Source organism: Mirounga angustirostris, unplaced genomic scaffold (genome assembly GCF_029215605.1).
Source record: "Mirounga angustirostris isolate CCGP_5_RB_7025 unplaced genomic scaffold, mMirAng1.0.hap1 SCAF_2, whole genome shotgun sequence".
NCBI classification, from domain to species: Eukaryota; Metazoa; Chordata; class Mammalia; order Carnivora; family Phocidae; genus Mirounga; species Mirounga angustirostris.
The window spans coordinates 7619629-7645150 of NW_026991710.1; positions in this window are offsets into that span (position 1 = coordinate 7619629).

Sequence of the window (25522 nt, forward strand, 5' to 3'; positions counted from 1 at the left end):
ATATCTGGGTTCTCTATTCTGTTCCATTGGTCTATATGTCTGTTTTTGTGCCAGTACCATGCTGTTTTGGTGATCACTGCTTTGTAATATAGCTTGAAATTGGGCAACGTGATACCCCAGCTTTGTTTTTCTTTTTCAACATTTCCTTGGCAATTCAGGGTCTTTTCTGATTCCATACAAATTTTAGGATTGTTTGTTCCAGCACTTTGAAAAGTGTCGTTGGAATTTAGATCGGGATGGCATTGAAGGTATAGCTTGCTCTGGGTAGCATAGACATTTTAACAATGTTTATTCTTCTGATCCATGAGCATGGAATGTTTTTCCATCTTTTTGCACCTCAGACATCTTGTTTCACTATGGCAAAGAGAACAGGCAAAGAGAACAGTTCCGGGATGTTCTCCTTACTGAAGTGCATGGGCTATAGCACATACTTTGTTATGATTTATTTTGGCTTCGAAGACCCATTTGTGGCTTATTTCTTATTTCACTGAGGTCACTGATGAATGTGTACAGGATAACACTAAGCCCCGGATTTCCAATCTGAAGTCACACATATAACAAAATACTGAAAAACATGGCCACTGTCACTACACAGATCCAGGGGTGAGTCCTGACATTTCTACACATGAGTAAATGCACACAGTAAATGCTCCTGGGATTGTTACTTGTCATCCCTGAGCTCCAATTTATTTATGTGTAAAGAAAGGAAAATAATCATACCTAAATCCTAGTGAAAATTAGGAAACAAGATTTTTAAAACTCCTACCCTGTGTTTAATGAAAGTCACCTTTTATTTCAATTCTTTCAACATTTATTGGTACTTTGTCATATGCCAAACACACTGCCAAGTGTTGTAATGAAACAAGGGGGAGCAAGATAACCTGCATTCTTCTCTTAAAGAACTTTCAGCCTTGTGGAGAAGAAAATATATGTGAAAGAAGGGAAGGAGGGAGGGAGGAAAGGGGAGGAAAGGGAGGGGAGGGAGGAAGGACATACAACACAAACAAAATAAACTTGAGGAAGATTACCAGGGAATTTTTTTTAGGCTAAACTGAGGACTTGATTTATATTCCTCCTGCAAACTTTTTACTTCCCTTCTTCATGTTCAAAATACAAATCAAGCTTCTAATCCTGGCCCTGCATATCTGCCCACTCCTCACCCTCCTAGCCTCCTTGCCCCATCTCCTACGATACCCTCAGGCCTACATCTACAATACCCACAGTTGATACTGTTGCATCCTGACTTGGTTCATGCCATTCCAAATCCCTGGAACTGCTTTCTGCTCCTCTTTACCAGATGAGAGGCTCCTTCCTGTCTCCCAAGACTCAGCTCAGGTGCCATCTCTTCCACCCACTCCAACCTGAATGCCGGGTCCCTGCTCTGCTCCCAGGGCACCCTGGAGAGAATTCAGAGCCAGCACTCGACTTTGTCGATATTTATTTGTGTGCTCATCTCTCCGAGTGGATTATCTAAGACCCTCCCGAAGCAGTGTCCATGGCTTCTTCATTTCCATGTCCCTGGAGCCCAGCATATGGCCTGGCATGGGGTTGGTCCCAAAGGAACCTCTGTGGTGCTGAGCTTTTCTGCTGGGAAGTTTGTCTGGCTGCCTGATTTCAGGCAAGCCCCAGGTTTTGCCCAGACTCTGGTGACAGCGCAGAGCTTGCTGCTCACTTTCACGGGCAGACGTTAGGCTCTCTTATCTTCACAAGAGAGACCAAGCTCTGGGACTTGGGTCACACTCAAGCAGCAGAGGAGGAAACCAACATGTTAAAGTATTCATTTGTTTGGAGAAAACGTGCAGCCAATATTTTTAGCAGCCAGGTTGGAGAGTCTCCTTGGGATAGTGAACTAAGAGCTGTGGCAGCTTGCTTGGAAGACAGTAAAGGAAAATGCCATTAATTAATGACATCCTTTTTCCACCAGTGGAAGTGTGGCATTTGGAGTCAGACAGATGGGAATTTAATTTTTATCTCAAACTCCACCTGTGTGACCTTGAAAAAGTTGCTTAAATTTTCTAAACCTCCGCATTATTGTCATCTGTAAAATAGGAGTAATTGTACCTTCCCAAGAGAGCTGTGGTGAAGAATAGTAGACGGGAGATAGGACAGCATGCACAGTGGAATGCGGTCTCTAAAGGAGCCTGGCACACAGGCTCCTCTGCCCCAAGGCAGCAGGTGTTACTGAGACAGACGTGCTCATGACACTGAAGGACTTGAGTCAGTCACGGCATCTTTGCTGGGATCACAGATTCTCTGAACCTCAACTCCCTTCTTTTCAAAACTCCATCACTTTCCAAACAAAACTTCACTGCCCCCTCAGTACTTCTCAAAATAGTCAACTGCGTGATTTACATCGGGGCTCCTAGAGGTTGGCAGGGCCCCGACATAGTGTGAGTCATAATAACTTCAAGCGGGTTATTTCTGGAAAGTTCTTAGCAAATGGCTAACCCAATGCGGTAGTGAGAGTTCTAGAAATTTCCACCTTGATGATGATGCTTCTTGATTTTCTATCCTTGATGTTAATATTAACCGTTTCTATAATGTCTTCCAGACTCATTTACATGGTTTATAAAGCCCTCCACCATCCCTTGCTCAGGCCTATGATTAACTTTGCCCTCTGCCTGGGGCTCTGGAACTCACTCAGCATAACTGTCGTCCTTCAGGCCACAGGTTTTGAGAACATCCCACAGAGCCCTCCCCAGTCCTGCATAAGTCGTGGGCCCAGGGTAGCCTGTTCCATCTATCATGCATCACACTTGCTGTCACTTCTGGGTTGTAAATCCCAAAATGTACAGTTACTTTTTGATGATTTCTGGATTGAAAAGCGATAATCCAAGTTTATATGGAGAAGGACTGTGTCTGTTTCCTGGCCCATGATTTCTGGCAGGCATACACTGAGTGTCCCATAAACAGTGATGGAATGAATAAACGAGCATGTTGGTAAGAGCCCTTCTAGCACATTCCCTGGGGGAGGGGGTGTGCAGTAGGATGGAGAGAACTCTGGCTTTTCGGTCAGCCTGGCCTACGTGGAAATACCAGTTCTGCTTACCTGGGTCACCACAGGCAAGTTACTTCTCTAACTATGGTCTCCTCATCTCACCACCAAATCACCTCACCAAAAATCCCTCTCTCACAGGATTGCTGTCAGAATAAATACTGACAGCACCTTCTAAATGCTGTACCACACTGACCAATGTGAAAGCCAGCGTGTTTTTACATGTGTGTGTGAGCACCTGTCTTTGTCATAGCAGAGAGGCTGGAATATGCATGTAATCAAAGGTGGTGCACAGGAGTTAGGAGATGTCAGATAATATAAATTTGGATTGTTCCCATGTTGCTCCCCTCAGCTCAGTCTTGCTGCTCATGGGTCCTTTGTGGACCAGGTCTTCCTTCCCCGGGTTTGATCTGAGCTGCTCCAGACGTCGTCACCAATATGGGGTACAAATAAAATATATATATATATATATATAAATATCCAACTTAGTTGACTGAATCAAATTGATACCTACAGAAGACAGATATACTTGTTTTTCTCTGAATTTCTTTAGACCTCCATTACCTCCGATAAAAAATGGTATGGTAACGTCTACCTGAGATAATTTCATTGGTTCCTTTTGAGAATTAAAGAAGATTACCTAAAAGAGAGAGAATCCAGGTATCTATGTTCTCTTCTGTTTCCATTACCTTCCATGGGGTGGGTTGCCTGACACCTCCACGCCTCTCGGTTCTTCCATAAAACGGAGAGGGAAACCTGCTTTCCCTGTTTCACGGGTTTGTACAGGGATCCAATGAGAACAAATCGTCTTAGAATACAATATAAGCATGCGTGGCACCTGAAGCCCACACACCTTTTCTCAGAGAAAGGAGCACCTCAGTCGGAGTCCTGACAGCTGATCCTCTCCACGAAGTTCCTATGACCTGGCAAGATGGGGGGGTGTGAGCCGGGTCTTTTAACAACTAGATTTGTGAACCGCGTGGAGAGAGATGTTGGGGGTAATATTCCAAGAAGTTGATTTGGTTTCCAAGCTTAGACCTGAGCATGCGGTGATGTGCAGGCAAGGAAGTTGCAGGGACTCTCTTCCCCACCCCAGACTTTTGCCTCATTTTTGTAGCTGTTTTATTCAGAGCTTAAATCTTCAGACTTTAGGTGAAGAGGAAGCACTTCTTTTTTTGTTGTTGTTCTTTCCTCAAAGTCATAAATGCTCTTCAAGCAAAAATTATTAGTTTTACACCATTTTCTTGGCACCAAATTGCAGTTTAATGACAGATCCAGGGTAGGGATTTGCCAATTCCATGGCAGAGATTTGGGCTGCATTTTCTAAGAGAACATAGCAAAGGTGGCAGGTACCATCCATTGGGCTACAAACAAGCTTTTGCAGGTCAGCTTACTTACCTGCTCATTTTCAGCTGAAAGTGATACCAGGTATCAGTTTCAATCTACTCAATGCGTGTAACTCTTGAGTCCTTGACCTGTGGATCTTGTCTGTCCTTCGGTGTCTGGTATTTACAGGGGTAAAATGACTATAGTGAACTAGATCTAAGTCCCTTTACACACTGGCTCGGGGGCCCTTAGGCACCAGCCCTGCACCTCTGTTTCCTGATCTGCATTAAGGAGCCTGATGACTTCCCTTCCTGAAGCACTCCAACCTGTCTACCTGCTTCGGGCACCCTCTGAGGAGACTGTAATGGACCCACCCATGAAGAGCTGGAGTATTTATCTCTTAACTCCTGACTCTTGTTGGATCGGGTGCCCCTGAGTGTTCTACAGCTCTCCTAGGGTGCCCCTGTGGGCAGATGAGTGGAGAGATGCTGCTGCTTGCGTGAGGATGCTGTCAGCCTCCAAGAGATCCTGTCCGTCTGGACCACAGGTGAGCACAGTGTGGGCAAGGGAATGGGTGGGGCATTGACAGCTCTGTCTGCTGCAGTGCACACCCCACACCCCAGGTTGGGAGGGATCAGGTATGAATAAGCAGAAACAATGAGTCCACGGAAGTGGGCACTAGCATGAAGGTAGGAGGTGAGAGGGTAGCAGACAAAAGGAGACTGTGAGGTAGACAGGGCAGCCCAAACAGTAAGCACAGATTGTGACTTTCCCTGCTGAGCGGCCTGCAGTCTCCAAGGACCTGCCCATATGCTCTATCTGCACTGTCAGTGAGGCCAAAAGAACTTCTGTCCATGATGTCTGTGAGATTCTGTCTTTTCATCCAACTTCTATTCATCCTTAAACTACCCAACCTCCTCCTCCCTAAACTAGTTCGAGTGAGTCTTTGTGTTTCTTGCCACCAGAGGAGCCCCAGCTAAAACATTCATTAAGCCCACAGTAACCCAGACCCAGGTAAACCAGAGTCCTAGGCTTCATCATTAACGCTGGCCAGAGTCTGTGTCCAGGCAGGAAAGTAGGGTAGGGATGTTAAGAATTCAGATCCAGAGTCCAACTCCCTAGGTTTGATTCTCAGCTCACTCACATTTTGCTGTGAGACCTTCACCAATTACTTAACATCCCTATGCCTCAGTTTCCTTATCTCTTCTATGGGAATAATGAAACCTACCTTATGGTATGATTGTGAAAACTTAATGAGCTAATACAAGATGTGCTCAGAACACAAACCAGCAGTCAGCTGGTAATGGAACCTTGTACCAGCAGAGACTGGCTTGCAGGAATGGCCAACATTAGTCCCTGCTACATACCCAATGTGAAACATACAGTGATTTTGTTCCAAATCCTTGCTGAAAAAAGGGTCTGAGATTGTTACTCTAATTTTTATCAGTACCTCAATATAGGAGGAAGAGGTTGAAGGCTGATGGGCTGGTCTTCAAAGCCAGTGTTCTTCCAGGATTTGATGTCTGAAATATAATCTAGGGGCTAATCAAGGAGGTAACAATCCCACCTTGGTGGGGGCACGATTTTGGCACTCTTAGAATCTCCTAGCAGACTCGTGTTATTTCCAGGGCCTTGGGGTTTCTAAGCACATAAACTAGGGCCAGTCAGCCTGGAATATATCCATACTCTCCTTCAGGACATCTTGCTTATGCCCAGCTGGGAGCTTAGCTAAGCCTCTGTGTGGGAACATATTAGAGGTAACTCTAAGAGTCTGCTTAGTAAGAACCCCCAGCAGCTTCTCCAGAAATTAGGGTAGTGTTGAGGCTGACAACTCTAGCAAGTGGGAATGGGACAGCATGCTATTAAGCTACTAGAATTTAGTCTGTCCCTGCATTGCTCCTTAAGATTGATGAGGACAGAAAGGATGTCCCTGAGACTGGAACCCTGCCTGGTTCCTTGGTCTCTACTAGACTGTGATACTCTTCAGGGCTGAGACAGATCCTGATTCTCTGCCCCACTGATTTATGACTCCTGAAGACTGAGACAGAACTGTGCTGGGAAAGTATTTGGTGCTCAAAAAGTATTTGTTGCATATATACACAAACAAATGGATATGAAAAACAACAACAACAACAACAAAACACAACAAACCTTACCCAGAGGAATTCACATATGCTGTTCCTCAGCCCCAAGGTGGAACACTTTTTCAATACTTGGTTGCCTATTAAAATTATTAACCCTTTAGATTCCAACAACTATGAATCATCTCAGAGGAGCAGGGCAAGGCTGTCCAATTAGCCGTCCCCTTGTTATGCTTTGATGTTGACCTCTGTACCACATTATGATGGTTAGTCATTAGTTAATTGTGTGATTATATTTTCTATGACTAGCTCCCTTTCCCCACTATATGCTTCATTATGGCCAGAAATGCATCATTTTTGTTCATCATAGCATTTTAAGTGTCCAGAAGAGTGTCTGGAGCATAGAAGATCTCAAAAAAATATTTGCTAAGTGAATGAATAAATAAGCAAATACAAAGACTGCACAACTATGTTTACTGTAATCCTGTGTCATAAAAAGATTGAAAAGCCAATAGTTGGCTTTTGTGGATACCAAGCTTGGAAAAAAAAAAAAAACAGCTAAAGAAAAAATGGTTTAGGAAATACATAAGAACTCTCTAATTATCTTTGTGATGGACATCCATTTAGCCGGACAATTATGTTCCTTTGTTCTTCTTTCGGTAAACAGGTTTCAAAAAGGAGGTGCATTTCCAAAGATATTTGCCAATTCTATGGTTTTTTTTTTTTTTTTCCAGAGCTAATGAGTGAATGCTTAAAGAAAAAAAAAAAAAGGTAATTTAACTGGAGGGAGTTTTATTCCACTGAAGCACTTCTTTACTGTAGTATTTTTTCTTAATTGCTCTGAGAAAACCAGAGGCCTTTATCTAATAATTGGAGTGATGTACCCATCAGTGTCCTATGGAAACTGATGACTGTAAATGTACCAGCAAGTGTTTTGATCAAGCTCATCCTTGCTTTCTTTATTACAATTATTTTTATATGTAACATAAACCACGCTGCCCACTCCCCACAAGCATGTGTTATTCTGAAGTATCCTCCGTGCTATGCACAAACTCCAGATACTAACAGCAATGTTCCTGCAATGCACTGATGGGGGAGTTCATGGATTTATCTGTCAAGTTCAAATACCAAAACATCTTCAAAGGATTTTCATGCGCATGTTTGGTAGTACATAGAAACAACCTAACCCAAGTATGTAACCGTAACCCAAGAAAACTAAGATTTTTCTTTTTTTCATCTCATTTATGTTATTCAGAGAGACTTGCATATGTAGATTTTACTCACCTCTGCTAGTGTTTTCCAGCTGGTGTTTTATCAAAAGTATTGTCTTATCTCCTCTTTTGACAGGTTTAGTGGTAAAACAGGAAATTCAGTGAAAACCACTCATTCATTTCTTTGTTCACCTGTTCATTCACTCATCTGTTTGTTCAAATATGTTCCCAAGTAGCCAACAAAACTTTGTTTAAAATTGACAGCCTGTCAGGAATGGTGTCAGGCTCACCGAGAACACTGAGGGACATGGTGGTACCATGGCTCAAAACCCACAGACACTGTGGTCCTTATAGGATTGGTCACTGCATTGGTCTCCTCTTTCTGCCAAAGTCTTGAATCAAATATGCAGAGAGGAATAAACTGGAGGGTCTGGCTTCAGGTAGAAAAGGCAGGTATGTTGACACTGTGACATTTGTTAGGACCAAGCTAAGTGTCGGTGTGTGACTACAGATGAAGGGAGAGTCCCCCACGCTGACCACTGATAGATAAGTGGGAGTGAGCATGGTGAAGGGACAGAGAAAAGGGGGGACCTTCTCTAACTCAAGAGAGGGTCCTCAAGGGAGGGGACAGGTGTACCTAGATTTCTGCAAGTTCTTGGACAGAGCATTTCATGAGAGAAAAAATTAAAGGCAGTGAATATTTCTAGAATTGGGAATAGGTGTATTTTTCACAACTCAAACAGGGCGTGGGCCTAGGAGAGACTGCATGCTCTTCCATTTCTTTCCCTTCTATTGCTCCACATTCTGCTCTCATCTCCCTCATGGCCTCTGCGGAGCTTCTTGTCCGAGCTGGAGCTCATTCACTGAGGGCGCCTGGGGCACACATGCCATGACTGAGACTTCTTGGCCAGCTTGCTCCCAGGCTGGATCCCCTGCTGGCCAGCTGCTGAACTTGGCCAGTTGTGCAGATTCGGCACCCCTGGTGGAAGGTTGGTGACCAATCTTCTGCACACAGGAAGCACCCAGCTAATTCTGCTGATGCTGCAAGATGAGAAAGGCAGATAGGCGGTCACTGTTTTTCACACTGACAGCCAGAAATAAGAAGGCGACGAGGCCAAATGTTCAGCGGGACGGAGCAACTTGATGGGGAGGATGAAACTGAATCAACTTAATGAGGAGAGGAGGTGGTGTTAGGGGCACTGCCAGTATTTGAGCACCATGCATAGGCAGATAAAACCACAAAAGGTTGACTTAAAAGATATTTAGGAAGGAGATAAGGCCTCTAGGAAGGCTCCTGTGCTTACTATCTACATATAAGATCACTTTATCTGCACTAACTCACTTGTAAGCCAAAATCTGAAATTCAGGAACAGAAACTGCCTTTTCAGGCAACTTAATACCATAGGACCCAATTAACTAGGGACAGACAGAAAAAGGGAGATAAAATAGTGTATAATGAGATCATCAGGGGTATGCAAATGAAATCCCACAGTCTTGTAATACTTTGATAGAAAAGATATTTATACAAATCATTATATTTATATGTGGAGCAGCCAGGAGCTGTCCCAGTCTAACACCTGTGTGACTCCCCGTCTGGGCCACAGAGAATTCCAAGTGCCCTCAAAGGCCAGTTCAGAGATGCTCCATCCAGGCAGTCCTGGAAAGAAGGCATCACACTTTCTTAGCCTGAAGCTGCACCCCCGTTCCTGGGAAAATGTAGATGAAGATTCTCAGCAATGTGTTCCCTAATGCGTACAATTTTTATTACTCATGGTGCTGCAGAAGGAAATAACAGGGAAGAGAAAACCTGTGATTTTCATGAACCCAGAACTTACTAAATAATGCTTCCCACGTATTGTTTTTAATCTTCTTCACATTCTTGCAGGAAAGGGTACATTGTCCTTATTTTACAGATTTGAACCCAATATTGGGGGGAGGGGTAAACAGCTGCTTAAGGCTGAGAGAGTAGAGTCTGGCTCACTGTCTCAAAAATTCTAGAAGCAAAATGCCTGACTCTGTGCTACATGGGCGGAATCACGGGTGTGTTCCAGGTACTACCCAGAAGCAGGTAGTTTCCTCTTTCCAGATGTTCCCTGAGCCTCTGCAACATTCTCTATTGAGTCTCTGGTTCTTTGACCTCTAGCGGACACATATATATATTTTTTCTTTTTCTGCTTACATGTCTCTGGGCTTACACATAGTCACTGCCTTTTCCTAGACCTTACCCTCCAGATACCTGTTCTCAGATGCATTTAAGATGGGAGGAGCCACGCAGAGGCCCTGTGTCTTCCGACAGGATTCAGGTACATTTTGGCACTTCCTCGTAATATCACTCCATCCAGCCAGTCTGAACCCAAGTTTCAATTCATTCTCTGTACTTTTAATATTACACATTTGAAAAGAGTTAGTTGACAATTCCAGCTGCTATCTTTAAAGTTATTATTGTTAGTAGTAATTATTGCCATTTTTTCTAAGAACTGAAACTAAACCTTTATATTCTCCCGTATTTTCCTGTTTTGGTGAGTCCAGCTTGGTGTCCCAGACCCAGGCTAATTCCATGGATCTATCTGTCTTATATCCTATCTCTGACTAGGTATGTGGGTGCATTATTTATTTATTTATTTATTTATTTATTTATTTATTTAAAGAAAGGGTGAGCTGGAAGGGGGTGGCGGGGGGAGAAGGAGAGAGAGAGAATCTCATGCAGGCTCCATGCCCAGCCCAGAGCCTGATGCTTGGCTTGATCGCAGAACCCTGACATCATGACCTAAGCCATAACCAAGAGTTGGATGCTTTAACCACTGCACTGAGGCAACCAGGTACCCCTGGGTGCATCTTTTCAAGTCAATGTCCTAGTGAACTTCAATCTTCTTGCCTTTGTGATCCCGCCCTTCCCAGCAAGCAAAAAGTAAAATAAGTTTCCTTTTCTTTGATGTGATCAAAAAGCCAGATTAGCTCAGAAACAGACAAAGCCCAATGAATGCTGGAGGACACAAGTCTCTAATTAATTATTTTCTGTGGTACGTTGGTTGCTTGCTTGAAGTGTCAGGTCCATCTCCTGTGTGTGACCTCCATCACACAACTGCAGTCATGTGTGGTTATAAGAGCTGTCAAGAGCCAGCATGAGTGCTGCTCCTTATTCAGTTCCCATTTTGTATATAACTGGCTCTAAATCTTTAGATTTGTACAACTCACTTTCAACCCACCAGTCATTCATTATTGGTCAGCAGGGCTTCAGGCCCATTAATAGCAATGGTCAGGTCTCTTATTTTTATTTCTTGTCCTTATGTTCCCATATTTATGGATTATTTGTTTCATTCACTCCTAATGTCTAATACTAGTTTCCTGATTTTTATTTTAGATGAAGCTTAAGGAACATGCATGGATTTTTATTACTTCCTGCTTCTAGGCTGGATTCTCTTCAGTAAGTGAGACTGAAACCCAACCTGGCTCACATCAACCTTCATGCAATAGTATAGTGTTCCAAGAATGCCTATTAGTGTCATGATGGCTTTTTTAGACATGTTTTTGTTCACATATCCGTCTCTTGTAGTATGCTGGAGACTGTATCCCAGCTGGGGATGGGACCTCATTTACCTTCAATCATGAAGCACTCAGTAAATGTTTACCATATCAATGAACAAATGCATGAATGATGAATGAACAAATACTCTTTTCCAGTCACAAGAGTTAACAATGGCCACATGATTTCTGTCTCTTGGCAGGTTCAACACATTTAAATCTATGAATGGAGGCCTGGATCCATGGTGAGTCACTACAAGTCATCCAGTGCATATGGCAGGGCACCCTTCAAGGATCTCAAAGAATCTCAAGGTTGGAAAAGACCCAAAGGAAAACCAGCTCTTGTAATGGCTCATGTTTGTGGGGAAGGTGACACACGGTATCTCTCCACACACCTTTCCATCTACAATGACCAATTCATCTCTTGAAAACTAAGCCCCCAAAGGGGTCAATGGACCAGAAATAGATCCTGCAGATGTTTAAATGACTAAAGAGGGCAATATTTCAATCGAGAGATATCTGCAGTCATCTGTTTTCCACATACTTTCCTATATAGTGTTTTATCTTAATCTCATAATAATCTCAAGGCATGAGCAGAGAGGAAGTTATTAATATCTATAAGATAAAGAAATAGGCTCAACAGGAAAAATGAGTGACTTACCCAAGGACACAGTGCCAGTGAATAGTGAAGGCAGAACTCAAACCTGGATGTTCTTTCCATACCACAATGCCATTGTTTAAATGGAAAAAAAAACTATTAGAAGAAAGAAAACATCGTCTATTTACTTATATCCTTCTATGCATTTGAATTAAACCAAGTTTTCCTGTCAGGTGCCAAAAACTAGAAATGGTGTGTTATAATAGAAAAAAAAAACAAGCACATGGAAGTCAAAACAGGTCTATGTTTAAATCCCAGGTGTATTATCCACAATGTGTAAGCTCAGAGAAATGGACTAACCTCTCAAGGTCAGCTTTTTTTTAACATAACATTAGAAAAAGAACACATAGGGCAAACATTTCTGAAGATTCACTAAGTGATATTGTTGTGTGTAATGCCTGGCACACGGTAGGTCTGCCAACCACAGTACTGATTTTTATTACTCTAATTCCCCCACATGAACCAGACCCTGGATATAATAAATGCTTATTTTATCAATTTTTGATTTATTGACATTTTGGGGGCTTTGTAAAGGTGAAACCGTATCTCACTTGGCTATAAGTTTAGTAAATTGCCTTTACTTGAAGAAAATAAAATGACATGAAATACTTCATTTAGTACTTCATGGAACAGCAACTGAATGGTAAACCTGAAGGTATTGAGATTATTCCAATTCCAGACAGCATAGCTTGATTTTGCATAGACAAGCTCTCTGCTGTTGTGCAGTCCTACCTCCCATGGTCCTCAGTGCAAAGTCAGCTTGCATACATTTATTTATGCATGGGGCATGGGCTGTTTATGCTCCATAGCCCTCACCGGCCCTCCTGATAGACTCAACACTTCTAAGGTTTCAGCTAAACTCCCATTCCTAATGCTCTATCCCGCTCCCAGAAAAGGCTCTCTAACCAGCCAGATGGTGTGCTTTTTGTAGCCAACCTGTGTCAGCTTGAGGGCCTCACACAAATAAGAGGTCAGACAATACTTGGTTGTTGAATCCCACTTCCATATGATAGCCTTCCAAAAAGTAAGTCCATAAATCTATACATGTATTTTCTTTTAATACAATGATGTTATTTGGTTCATCTCTTGAGTCCTCCCTTAGCAAAATTTAATGATCCCAACCATTTCTCTGATGTTCGAGTCCCCTTTGCCATTCTGAACTTTCAAATTTGGCTATATCTCTAATTTGAGATGTTCCATTGAGTTCCAAATGAGTTTCATTTCCCACAGTGGAAGATCCCACTCTAGACTTGCTCCCCACCAGGCTGCTTGAGTCCTGTCTCCGGTACAAGGAATGGAGAAACGAGCCTGTGAACACACTTGGCTTTTGAGAGCTCTAAAATTCCTGCCTCTTGTAAGATCTATGGTGTGAGTTTGGAGCTAAGCTTCAATACATCTACCTGAGTAGCGTCTTCCAGATTCAAAGAGAGACTCTTTAACCAACAGAACTCTTTGATTTCAGTGCATCTAAGGAAGGAGAACAATTACTGATAAGAGCAGAAATTGGCAACTTCTACATAATTTGAAAATTATAAACATCAAAGCTGCACTTTTTATCACTTCTAAGTTTTTTTTTTTTTTTTTAACTTGTGTTTCTGTCTAAACAGTCTGGAAAATCAAGAAGAATGCATTCACTTCAAGCTGAGAACATAGTTCTTGCATTAAGTGTTAATAATTTCAGCCTGTGAAATACCCAGATCCTTTGATCCTTTACTGGTGCTGTAAGTAAAGGGTTTTAGCAGGGGATGAAGGTACCAGTTATAAGAATCTCTGCAGTGACTTGAAAACAACTTCTCAAATTTTTTGATAGTCTTCCCACTGGCAAGTGGAATCCATGTCCCCTCTTCTAGAATCTGGGTTGGCTTTTGTGGCTCACTCTTAACTCTTGACCAAGAGGAAGCAGCAGAGGTGACTTCTGGGGCTATATCTTTAGAGAGCAAGGAAGCATGCACTGTGTTAGCTGGGACATTTGTTCTTGGAATCCGGAGCTGCCCCATGAGCAGTCATTCTACTATGAAGCTGCCATGCTGTAAGGAAACCTAAACTATTGGCAAATATACCAAATAGTGGTATACTGGTGTATAACTACTATATGCCATTATCCACATGGGGAAATGACACAAAGAGGCCTGAAGATTGCATGAAGAGGGAAAGATGACAATCCAGCTGCTCGGTCCCCCCATTCCACTTCTACATGCTGCCTGATTACAAACACATGAGCATCCCTGAGCCAAAATTGCCCAGCTGAGCCCTTCCTAATTTCCAACCCAGAGAAGAAGTGACAGATAATGAAATGATTGTTATTTTAATTCACTGGCTGGGAGCTAATTATTATAAAAAAATAGTACCTAGAACATTCTTTTTGTAAAATTTGCTTGCAACCCAATTCAAAAACAATTCCTACAATAGACATCACGTAGGCTGCAGAGTCAAAGTTGAGTAAGACAAGGTTCCCCGCTTTAGAGAGTTCACATTCTAGAGGTAGAATCAACTATTCAGTTAGCTGGGAACTAAATTTTTACAGAGTCCACTGCCACCCTACTGCTGAGAGTTTACCAAGCAGAGAGCCTAGAGATGAGTATAAGAAGACAGACCATGTGCAGACTCAGAAAGGTATGAGTGCTATTGTCATCCAGGACAGGCATGCTTTCCACTGTGGTTGAAGCCCAGGGTGAACTGTCAGTATGAATTAATCTAGAAAAAAATAAGACTTAAATGAGACATTGAAACAGTTTTGTAAGGGATTTGAATGTCATACTAAAGTGTTTAAAATGTATTCTGTAAGTGATGGTGAATCAAGCTATGGAGGATGCACACTTAATAACTAGACACATGCACATAAACCTACATTCTTTCTATATATTAACATATACACTCATTTATATGTATATATGAGTAAATAAATGAAAAGAGATTTTTATAATTAGAAATATAATCATTATATCATCAATGCAGAAATGCATAAGAAGTATCTGAAGAAGAAATTTTAAAATTATCCAAATCCCAATAACCAGAGATAACCATTGTTAACATTTCAGAGAATATCTACAGATATTTCTTCATGGTATTCATTCATTTAAAAATACTTATTGATCATTTAGCAGTGTCAGGCAATGATGAATGAGAAATTTTATGGTCCTTGGTTTCGTTGTGTTTCCAGCATAGTGATATAGGTGGATAATAGGAAAACAACTCAACACATAAACAACTGAAGGTTGTAACAAATGCCATGTGGGGAGCAAACAGTGTGCATGGATACAGACTGGGGAGGTTTCTAGAGAGCAGGGAAAGGAGGATTTGATAAAGACTATTCCAACTGAAAAAAAAAAAAAAAAGACTATTCCAACTGAGACATGAAAGGTGCACAGAGGAAAGAGAAGGTACAGGCCCTGAGTAAGAAAGAAACTGGGGTATCCAGAAATACCAGTGTGTCTGGGAAAAATGAGGAAGGGACCATGCCCTGACTTAAGATTGCAGAGGAAGAGAAAAGCTAGATTTGACCAGGGCAACTGGGAAGTGGGCTGTGGGACACTATAAAGAGTTTGAATAGTGTCCCAGGGAAAAGATATTACATTGATTTTAAATAGGTGACAGTTCTGGAAACTTACATGAGTATATGTTATGGTCTGAATATTTTTGTCCCATGCCCCCCAAACTCATATGTTGAAACCCATCCCCCAAGGTGATGATATTAAGATGTGATTAGTGCACTTATCAAGGTAGCCTGAAAAAGTGCCCTCGCCCCTCCACCATGGGAGCTTATAGGGAAAGATAGCTATCTAGGTATAGGGCTCTTGCCAGATACCAAATCTGCCAGCACCATAATCTTGGACTTTCCAGCCTCCAGAACTGTAAGAAATAATGTTTGTAGTTGATAAGCCACTGAGTTTATGGTTTTCTATTCTTCAGCCCAAATGGATTAGGACAGTATATAAATATAAAAATAACTTTAAAGAAATAGGATTGTAGGGGTGGCTGGGTGGCTCAGTCGGTTAAGCATCTGCTTTTGGCTCAGGTCATGATCCCAGCATTCTGGGAGCCTGCTCAGCAGGGAGCCTGTTTCTCCCTTTCCCTCTGCCTTCCTGTCTGCCTGCTTGTGATCTCTCTCTCTCTGTCAAATAAATAAATAAAATCTTTAAAAAAAATAGGATTATAATACACATGCTACTTTATTGTTGTGTAAAATGTTCTGAATGTTTTTATATGTGCATAAATATAGCTCTAGACTATTCTTTAAGTGGCTATAGAGTATTCTGTTACATTCATGTACTATCATTCATTTAACCAATCCCTTATGGATAAACATTTACTTTTTGCTGTTATAAAAAAATGCTGTGTTGAATATCCATAGAGCATGTGTTATTATATACTTTCATAAGGTTTTTTTTTTTTTTTTTTTTTAAGAGAGAGCGAGTACAAGTGGGGGTGGGGGAGGAGAGGCAGAGGTAGGGGGAGAGAGAGAATCTTGAGAATCTTAAGTAGGCTCCATGCTCAGCACAGAGCCCGACTTGGGCTTGATCTCAAGATTCAGATATGACCTGAGCTGAAATCAAGAGTTGGACGTTCAGCAGACTAAGCCCCCCACACACCCCTTTAGACTTTCCTGAGTACACTGTAGGGAAAAATTAACTGAAAATGCAGTCTGAGTTATAGGGATATACAATATAAATTTTGAGTCTTATTGTTAAATTCTTCTCCAAATATGTTATACCAGTTTCTATTTCCTATAGTATTTTATGACAGTGCCCCTTTCCCTTAACCCCCATTGTCACTGATGTTAATACTTCTAATCTTTATCAACATTACAGGCTACAGAATATCTTATTTTATTTCTATTTTTTCCCTTTAGTTAAGGGGTTAAATGTCTTTTCATAGGTTTCCTATTTGTGATTCATGTTTTGAGAATTAGATATTTATCTTCTTTGCTCATTTCTCCATTGACTTAGTTGTATTTTTTGTTATGTTCGTTATAGCTCTAAGTATAAAGTTAATGAAATTATTTATAAATTTCAGATTTTAACTTTTGTTTTTATGTGGTCACCCCCTCTGCTCTTTTATGTTTTCTGTTTTTTGAGGTCAAACTTTGACAGAGGTAGAAAACAATAATGTCATGAGGATGATATGAAGGCATTTCTTTAAAACCTAACAAGACCTCCTGAGTCACCAGTGCATACAATAAATTCAGTAATCTTGACAGATATAAAGTAAATATACAAAACTAAATAATTTTCTCTTAATAAAAACAAATGAAAATAGAAGCAAAAATTCCATTCATAATTGCAATAGCATCACACAAATTTAAGTAAACTTAATAAAAATACATGGGATTTTTTCTGATGAGACCTGAAAGAACCTGCTTAGTGGAATATGAGATGAGCAAGTGAAGAAGCCTGGCTTGAGATGAGGGGCACTCTTATGAAGATTAGCCCATACTCAATCTATAAATTCAATGCACTTCCAATCAAAGTCTAATGATTTTTTAAATTGACATAATTATTCTAAAGTATTTTATAAATAGGAAATACAACTCTGAAATGGAGGAGTAATAAAAGATAGCTTTAATGTCATAAATACGTATCATAAATCCTCTCTAATTAAAACAGGAATTGATATAGAAAGTGGTAAAATGATGAATGAAAGAGGATCCAAATTAGAGTCAAAAACACCTAGGAAGTTAATCTATAGCCAAGGCAGCACTGAAATCAGTATAGAAATATGGATTACTCAATAAATTGTATTGGGACAACTGGCAAGACATTAGAGGGAAAAAAATTAATCGGGATCACTTCTTTACTTCTTACTAAAAAAAAAAAAAAATCCAAATAAACAAAAATTTAAAAAAAGGTAAAACAAAAATGCAGCCATACAGATACTTGAGTAAAATGAAGTTATTGTCATAGTTTAAATAAATGAGGGTGTGCAATATGGCCATGCAGTAGGGATTTGAAAGGAGAGGGTGGCCATGGGTGGTAGTGAAGAGGTGACATTGCCAAGCTTGGTGATTGATTCCATGCAGAGCAGGAGGACCAAGGGAAGAAAGAGGAAATGTGATCAGTTTCCCTCTGGGAAGATACTGAAGACCCATGAACGTCATTATTACCTGCAGAGACCCCCCCCCGTCTTGTCCAAAACCTGATCTAGACTCTCGTTCCTTGACAGGAAATTCATGGGGGGGGGCCCAGTTTGAGATTGACTTTTTCTCAATTATCAGTCCATATTTCCTTATTTTGACTAATTGTGACTTGAGCCAACTGACTCATCTAATTAGATTCTAGACCTTTGAGACAATGCCTGCCAATCAAAACTTGCTTGAATATTTAGATTTCTGACAACAGGCTCATACCTAATATCTGCTATCAGTCAACCTCTCTTCTGGTCATAATATACTCATCAGCTTGACTGATTGAGCTAGAGATTATACCACCACCAGTTAACCAGGTGACCAATCAGTTACCTGATTGTCAGTCCCTTCAGAGTTCTAATGCCCCAGTAGTGCTTATGACCCTGTGTGTGTTAGCTTTCAGTAAGCTGATCATCTAGTCAGGAGGGCTGCTATGGGTTGGACTGAGTGTCCCCCAAATTCTTATGTTGAAGTCTAACCTCCAGTACTTCAGAATGTGACCTTATTTGGAGAGAGGGTCTTTACAGGGTAATCAGGTTAAAATGAGGTCATTCAAGTAAGCTCTAATCCAATATGGCTGGTATCTTAATTAAAAGGGCAAATCTGGACACAGATAGGCACATAGGGAGAACATCATGTGAGGATGAAGGTAGAGGTCAGGGTGATGCTTCTACAAGCCGAGGAATACCAAGGATTGCCTACAAAGTTCTAGAAATGACAAGGGGCTTGGAGAAAATTCTCTTTCACAGCCCTCAAAAGGAATCAAACTCTCCAAGACCTTAATCTGGGACATCTAGATTCCAGAACTCTGAGGTAATAGATTTCTCTTTTTAAGACACTCAGTTTGTGCTACTTTGTTATGCCAGCCTTAACAAATAACTATAGGTCCCAACTCATTTTTCCCTTTTCCTTTTTTTTTTTTCATTAAGGGTAAGTGGAAAGAAAAGAAGGAGTTAATCCTCAAAACTATCACCACTTTGCTACAAATCATACTTTGGGAGATGAATTATAGAGTAGAAATAAATAAAATTAATCATGAGAGAGTTTCCTGATAATTCCAATTTTATTGGTCAGAATTCTTACTTGCAAACACGAGAATCCCTTCATTAGTTATACAGAGAAGAGATGTATCAAAGGATAGGAGGTAATACCAAGTGCCTCCAGGATGGGCAGAGAGTGGGCCTTGGGGCTGTAGGACCAGGCACAGTGTATAATCACACCATGAGGGACAAACCTGACTCTCATCCAGGCACCTGTGTGGAGTGGATGCCAGAATCCCAATGTCACCTTGACAGCTGGCTCTGTCTCCAGATGTCACCTCCTTATGTTGTTTATTTCCAAACCTAAGTCCAACTCAAAGAAACCAGGTCGCATGCTCCAACCCTAGCTGCAAGAGGGTCAGGTGGGAATTTCCTATCTTCTTTCTGTATGGCTACTTTCTGTATGGCTAGACTCATGAGGTTGGAAATTTACCACAATAAATGGTGAGTACTCAAAAATATCCATCAAGGGTTACAGCCCCAACTCTATCATCAATATGCAGTGGGACCTGGGTAAGACTACACCTACTTTCTGGGCCCCCATGGCATCACTAGTAAAATAGAGAACTAGATAGAATGATATGGAAAGCTACTCTCAGGTTTATAATACCATGAAAGCTACAGTTTTGGTTTTCTGGAACTTTGTGGGATTTTTTTTTTACTTTTTTTTTGAGACTACTTTGGAGTTTCTGAGGAACTATATCAAGAAATATATCAGATTTTTGCTTGTTTGTTTATTTAAAAACTACACTAATTGGAATAATATGGTATCCTAGATGGGATCCTGGAATAGAAAAAGGACATTTGGTAAAAAAGCTAAGAAAGCATGAATTTTGGCTAATAATATAATGATACAAGTTCATTGCTTTTGACAAATATACTAGTGTAAGATGTTAATCATAGGGGAAATAGGCTGTGGAGTATATGGGAACACTGTACAATTTTCACAATTTTTTTCTGTAAATCTAAACTAAAATGCAAAGAAAAGTTGATTATGAATTAATGAGTTACATTTCCTCTCTGAGAAGGGAAATAAGGTTGTGATAGTTTATATAAAAAGGAAAATAAATCTCTAGTTACAGAACAGAGAGGGAGGGGAAGACAAACCTGTCCTGTCATGGCCTCAGCCAGTCCTGATGTGCTTCTAAGGTTGAGGTGCAACACACAACAGTGTGGGTGAACCTTGAGGAAATCATGTTACCTGAAAACAGCTGATTGCATGAAGACAATCTATGATTACGCTCATATGAAGTATCTACCATAGTCAAGCGCATAGAATCAAAGAGTGGAATGGGGTCCCTGGGGGCTAGGGGGAGGGAAGTTGGGGATTACTAATCAACGGGCATGACGTTTCAGTGAAGCAAGATCTGGAGGTCTGCTGTACCACCTCATACCTATATTGTATCTTACACTTGGAAACGCGTTGAGAAGAAAGACCTTATGTTAAGTTTTCTTACCATAATAAACTGAAATTAAAACACAAAAAAAGTGGAGACACAGAACTGAGGATGTTTGGCTCTAACAAAGCATGTGGGCGAGCCATTGGATGGTTGACATACAGCAAGATAGTTTTGAAAAGTAAATTCAAGGAATCTAAATGGAACAGTCTTGGAAGGACAGATGGGGCTTAGCCACATGGTGGTGTGGTGGAGAAAGCTCTATAATGAGGAATGTTTCATGGTAAGTAGAAAAGTCTCTACATGTCAAGCTCACTAAAGAATGCTCTGTCACAAATGCTGGGTATGATTTTCATTTCTTCAATTCAAAGCAAAGGGGATAATTTCCCTAACTTATAAATTTCAGAGCAGATAAAAAAAGAAGAATTGTGAGTGTTTATTCACAAAAAGAAAGCAAAAGTCCAGAGGAACAAAAACAAGAATACATATGGAACTGTAAGAGTTCTGTCCTGTAGAATACTTGGGGCAATGTGAGGATACAATGAGACATCTGAAAGACAGAAGAGGGCCCTCACTGGACCATGCTGGCATCCTGACCTCAGACTTGCAGCCTCCAGAACTGTGAGAAATAAATTCCTGTTGTTTATAAGCTACCCAGTCTCTGGTATTTTGCTATATAGTATCCTGAATGAACTAAGACAGAAGTCTCACAAAATCTGGGGCTTCCACAACTTAACAATAGGGTGGCCTTTGCTGACATCGGAATTATGGAAAACCAAACCAAAGGCTTGTCACTGTAACTAGCCAATAGCTCTGTGGTCAGGCAAGGCATATTTAAACTTGTTTCAGTGAGGTGGTCTCTCATCTCTTGTCCCCAAGAAAGAAGTGAGCATCAACTTCTGTCCTCTTGAAACTGATCTTAGCTACCAATGGTTTTTGTACTGTTTCAACGTACCATTTTGTACCCAATCAAGGAAGTGCCTTCCCATGCTTGTGCTTTCTATTGCCCTGGTTCCCAGAACCAAGGACCCCCAGATAGTTTTACTGAAAATAGTTTTCTGAGAAAAACTCTCATTTACTTTAGTGTTTTAAATATATTCATCTCTAAATTATTGTTTTCATAATGAGGCCATCTTCCTAATGACTGGAGCAGCTGGAGTGCTCTACAATCACCATCAAGTCCAAGATGACTTTCCTGATATAAACACTTTCATAAGAGAAAAGCCCATAAGATACGACCTTTATGCAGTCAATACAGACCAACTGTCTCAGGCTCTTGATGGACAGTTTTATGGACAAGAACCCAGGTATGATACTGATAGTAACCTATTAAAAGTGTTCCTTTATCTATTATCTGATTAAATTCTCAAACTATTCTGGCAAGGTAGACAGAGTTGGGGCATTTTTTCTTCTATTTGCAAACATTACACTGAAGTTCAGCATTTACTGAACTATTCAGGCTAATTGAGCCAGAAAATGAACACCAAGATTTCTAAAGAGAGGAGTTAATTCCCTTTGGATTAGAGGTGCTGTTTGCACCACTTTCTAAATTGACATTCAATTGGTATTTACTTGGAAGAATTTGTTTATGAGAATATAGAGATATTTATGTTGACTTCTTGTAAAATTTTTGTTATTAAAATGATCTAACAAAGTCAAGGTTAGACTGTGGTCTAAAATTTTGTTTAGCTGCCTCCAGAGAAATGTAGTTCCTGTTTTCAAAAGCTTAGGGAAGATTTCAAAGCATTCTACAAAAGAAGAAAAACAAGAAAATCTGGACTAGAAAGACAATTGTGCTTATTAGTTCCCTTAAATTGAAATGTTAAACTTTATTGGAGAAACAGTTCATATTAATTAACTTGTGCTTTTTCTTCTCAAGAAAGATTATATCCAAGTTAAAACAAAGGTTAAAGTGGTACATACTCTTGAATGCGAGTACAAATTAATTTTATTTGTCCCTAATTAAATGTCATCCAAGCATTCATTTTTATTTATAATTAGAGAAAAGCTATTATCTTTGTCTTTCTTATGTCTCTGAGGTTCCTCAAAGCCATATTATTGCTGGATATTATTTGGAGGAAAAAACCCCGCAAACATTAGTTATCCTTTTAAATTTTGATTCTTAATCTGTGACCATTAATTACGTTTAATTTCTTTCCTGTAAAGCATTTCTTTTTGCCAAGATCTTTTTTTTTTTCCTCTTCATAGAAAGAAGTCCCCACCTGCTCTCTCCCAATGAGATCTGGGTTCGTATTTCATTTGAAAGCTCTAATTCTTTCTGTGAAAGCTTAGTCCATCATCTAACATTTATTTCCTAAAGAGGCAAAACTTTGTAATTATTTATTTTTACTTGCAACATTCAATGCAAACACCTATAACAGAGTATAATTGCTTAAAGTGTTCAAATTTTTAATTTAAATTCAATTAGCCAATATAGAGTACATCATTAGTTTCTGATGTAGTTAGTGTTCAATGATCATCAGTTGCATATAACACCCAATGCTCAGCACATCATCTGTCCTCCTTTGCCCATCACCCAGTTACCCCATCCCCGCCCACCTCCCCTCCAGCAACCCTCAGTTTGTTTCCTATAGTTAAGAATCTCTCATGGTTGGGGCACCTGGGTGGCTCAGTTGGTTAAGCGACTGCCTTCAGCTCAGGTCATGATCCCAGGGTGCTGGGATCGAGCCCCACATTGGGCTCCCTGCTCGGCCAAAAGCCTGCTTCTCCCTATCCCACTCGCCCTGCTTGTGTTCCCTCTCACGCTATCTCTCTCTCTGTGTCAATTAAATAAATAAATACATAAAATCTTTAAAAAAAAAAAAAAAAGAATCTCTCATGGTTTTTCTCCCTCTCTGATGACTTCCCATTCAGTCTTCCCTCCCTTCCCCTATGATCATCTGTGCTGTTTGTTATATTCCACATATGAGTGAAACCATATGATAATTGTCTTTCCCTGATTGACTTATTTTTTTCAGCATAATACCCTCCAATTCCAACCACGTTGATGCAAATGGTTAAGTATGCATCCTGAATTCAGACATATCTAAAACTCAAAAAGAAATCTGTAAGAATAGGGCAACATTTTTCCTGCAGAAAATAAAGTAATAACATAACATTAGATGGGCATTACCTCACTCCAGAGGGACTATTGCTAAGGAAACAATAGTGGTTTTGGAGCCAATCAGGTCCTTGTTTAAAATCTGCCTCTGATACTTGCTGGTTGTGTAACCTGCAAGAATTTTCTTAATGTCTTAGAGCCTTGCGTTCTCCTCCGTATTAGAGGGTGGTCATAATTGCCTCAGAGATACCTTTTCTCTAGCACCCTTGTGTTTTCTTTCTAGAGTGGATTATACCCATCAGAATACAAAATCCTTAAAAAAAGACCCATGAGCGACCTCAGTTTTTCCCTTCCAATGGCCGCGTCACTATTGCTTTCCTCCAGGTACACAAGTTGAGGAGCTTCACTTTCTCATCCCCTGTCCAGCGTCCTCCAGCCCGCCTCTGTCCCATCACTAAACTGAACACATTCTTGTCAGGGTCACTCCACAACCTGCACATCGCCCTGCTTTAGGGACCCTTTCCTTATCTTTTTCTCCCTCTCAGTGGTAACCAACACAGCATACTACTCTATCCTTCTGGAAGCTCTCTCTTTGGTCCTATAATATGGGCAAGAGAATTGGCTTTCTTCCTATACCACCGACTGTTCCTTATGGTTCTCCTATGCAGGCTCCTTTCATCTACCTCCTAAAGTCTGTAGTGTCTCCAGGCACAGGTTTAGGCCTCTTTCCTTCTCAATCTTCCATCCCCAGGTAATCTCAAAATTCTGAGGCTTCACATGCTGTTTCTATTTGCTGAATGCAAGTTGATATCTCCACTCACTACTTCTCTCATCTCTAGACTCATGTGCCCAACTGTCTGCATGACATCTCTATTTAGACATCTCAAAGGCATTTCAAACCATACTTCCTCAAAAAAGAGCACCTGCTTCCACCTTAGTCTTTCCCTTTCCAGTAAACCACATAGTTTGCAAACCAGTTATTAAATACCAGATTCCGATTCACTCCTCCTTATTTCTCATTGGTCACATCAATGCACTGGTATCTCCCCATCCTTATACAGCCACTCCACCATCCCTTCTATTCTGGGTTAAAATGGGTCCCCCAAAATTCATATGTTGAAGTCCTAACCTCAAATGTATCTTATTTGGAGATAGAGTCTTTCAGAGGTGATAAAGCTAAAATGAGGTCATTAGGGTGGGCCCTAATCCAATAGGACTGTGTCTTTATAAAAAGAGGACATTTGGAGGCGGAGCAAGATGGTGGAGGAGTAGGAGACCTGGATTTCATCTGGTCTCAGGAATTCAGCTGGATAGGGATTAAACCATTCTGAACACCTACGAACTCAACAGGAGATCGAAGAAAAGAAGAGCAACAACTCTCTGAACAGAAAAGCAACCACTTTCTGGAAGGTAGGACGTGCGGAGAAGTGAATCCGAGGTGATATTCAGGAGGATAGATGGCGGGGGAGGGGGCCTCCGTGGGCCACTTCTAGCAAGTGATAGAACCACAGAGCACAAAATCGGGACTTTTAAAAGTCTGCTCCGCTGAGGGATGTCACTCTGGTGGCTAAGCGGGGGGTGGAACCCTCCGGGACAGTGTGGTCTCAGGACCCTCGGGGTCACAGAAAGACCGGGGGTGCCTGAGGGCGGCAGAGCTCCCAGGTAACGGAGCAGGGAAGCCGGCTGCAGAGGCGGAGCCCAGGCGCGGGCTCTCAGCTCGGGGTTGCCATTGACCGTGATCTGCGGCACAGTCGGGCCACTGCTCCTCCAGCAGGGACCCAACAAGCGGCAGATCCGGGGAGACTCTCCTTCCTCCCCTGGGAGGAGCCGCGTGGGAGGGCACCGCAGAGATCTGCTGGGTTTGGAGACTCCACCCCGGGGTCGGGTGCCAGAGAGAGAAACGCGCGGTCACAGGCTGGGTGAGCACGGAGTGCGGCCGGAGACCGGGGAGATGGGAGTGACTGGCGGCTTTGATCTGGGGGCGCACTGAGGAGCGGGGCCCCGAGTTCTCGGCTCCTCTGGGGCAGAGATTGGGAGGCCCCCATTTTCACTCTCATCCTCCAAAGCTGTACAGAAAGCTCGCAGGGAACAAAAGCCCTGGAGAGCAAAC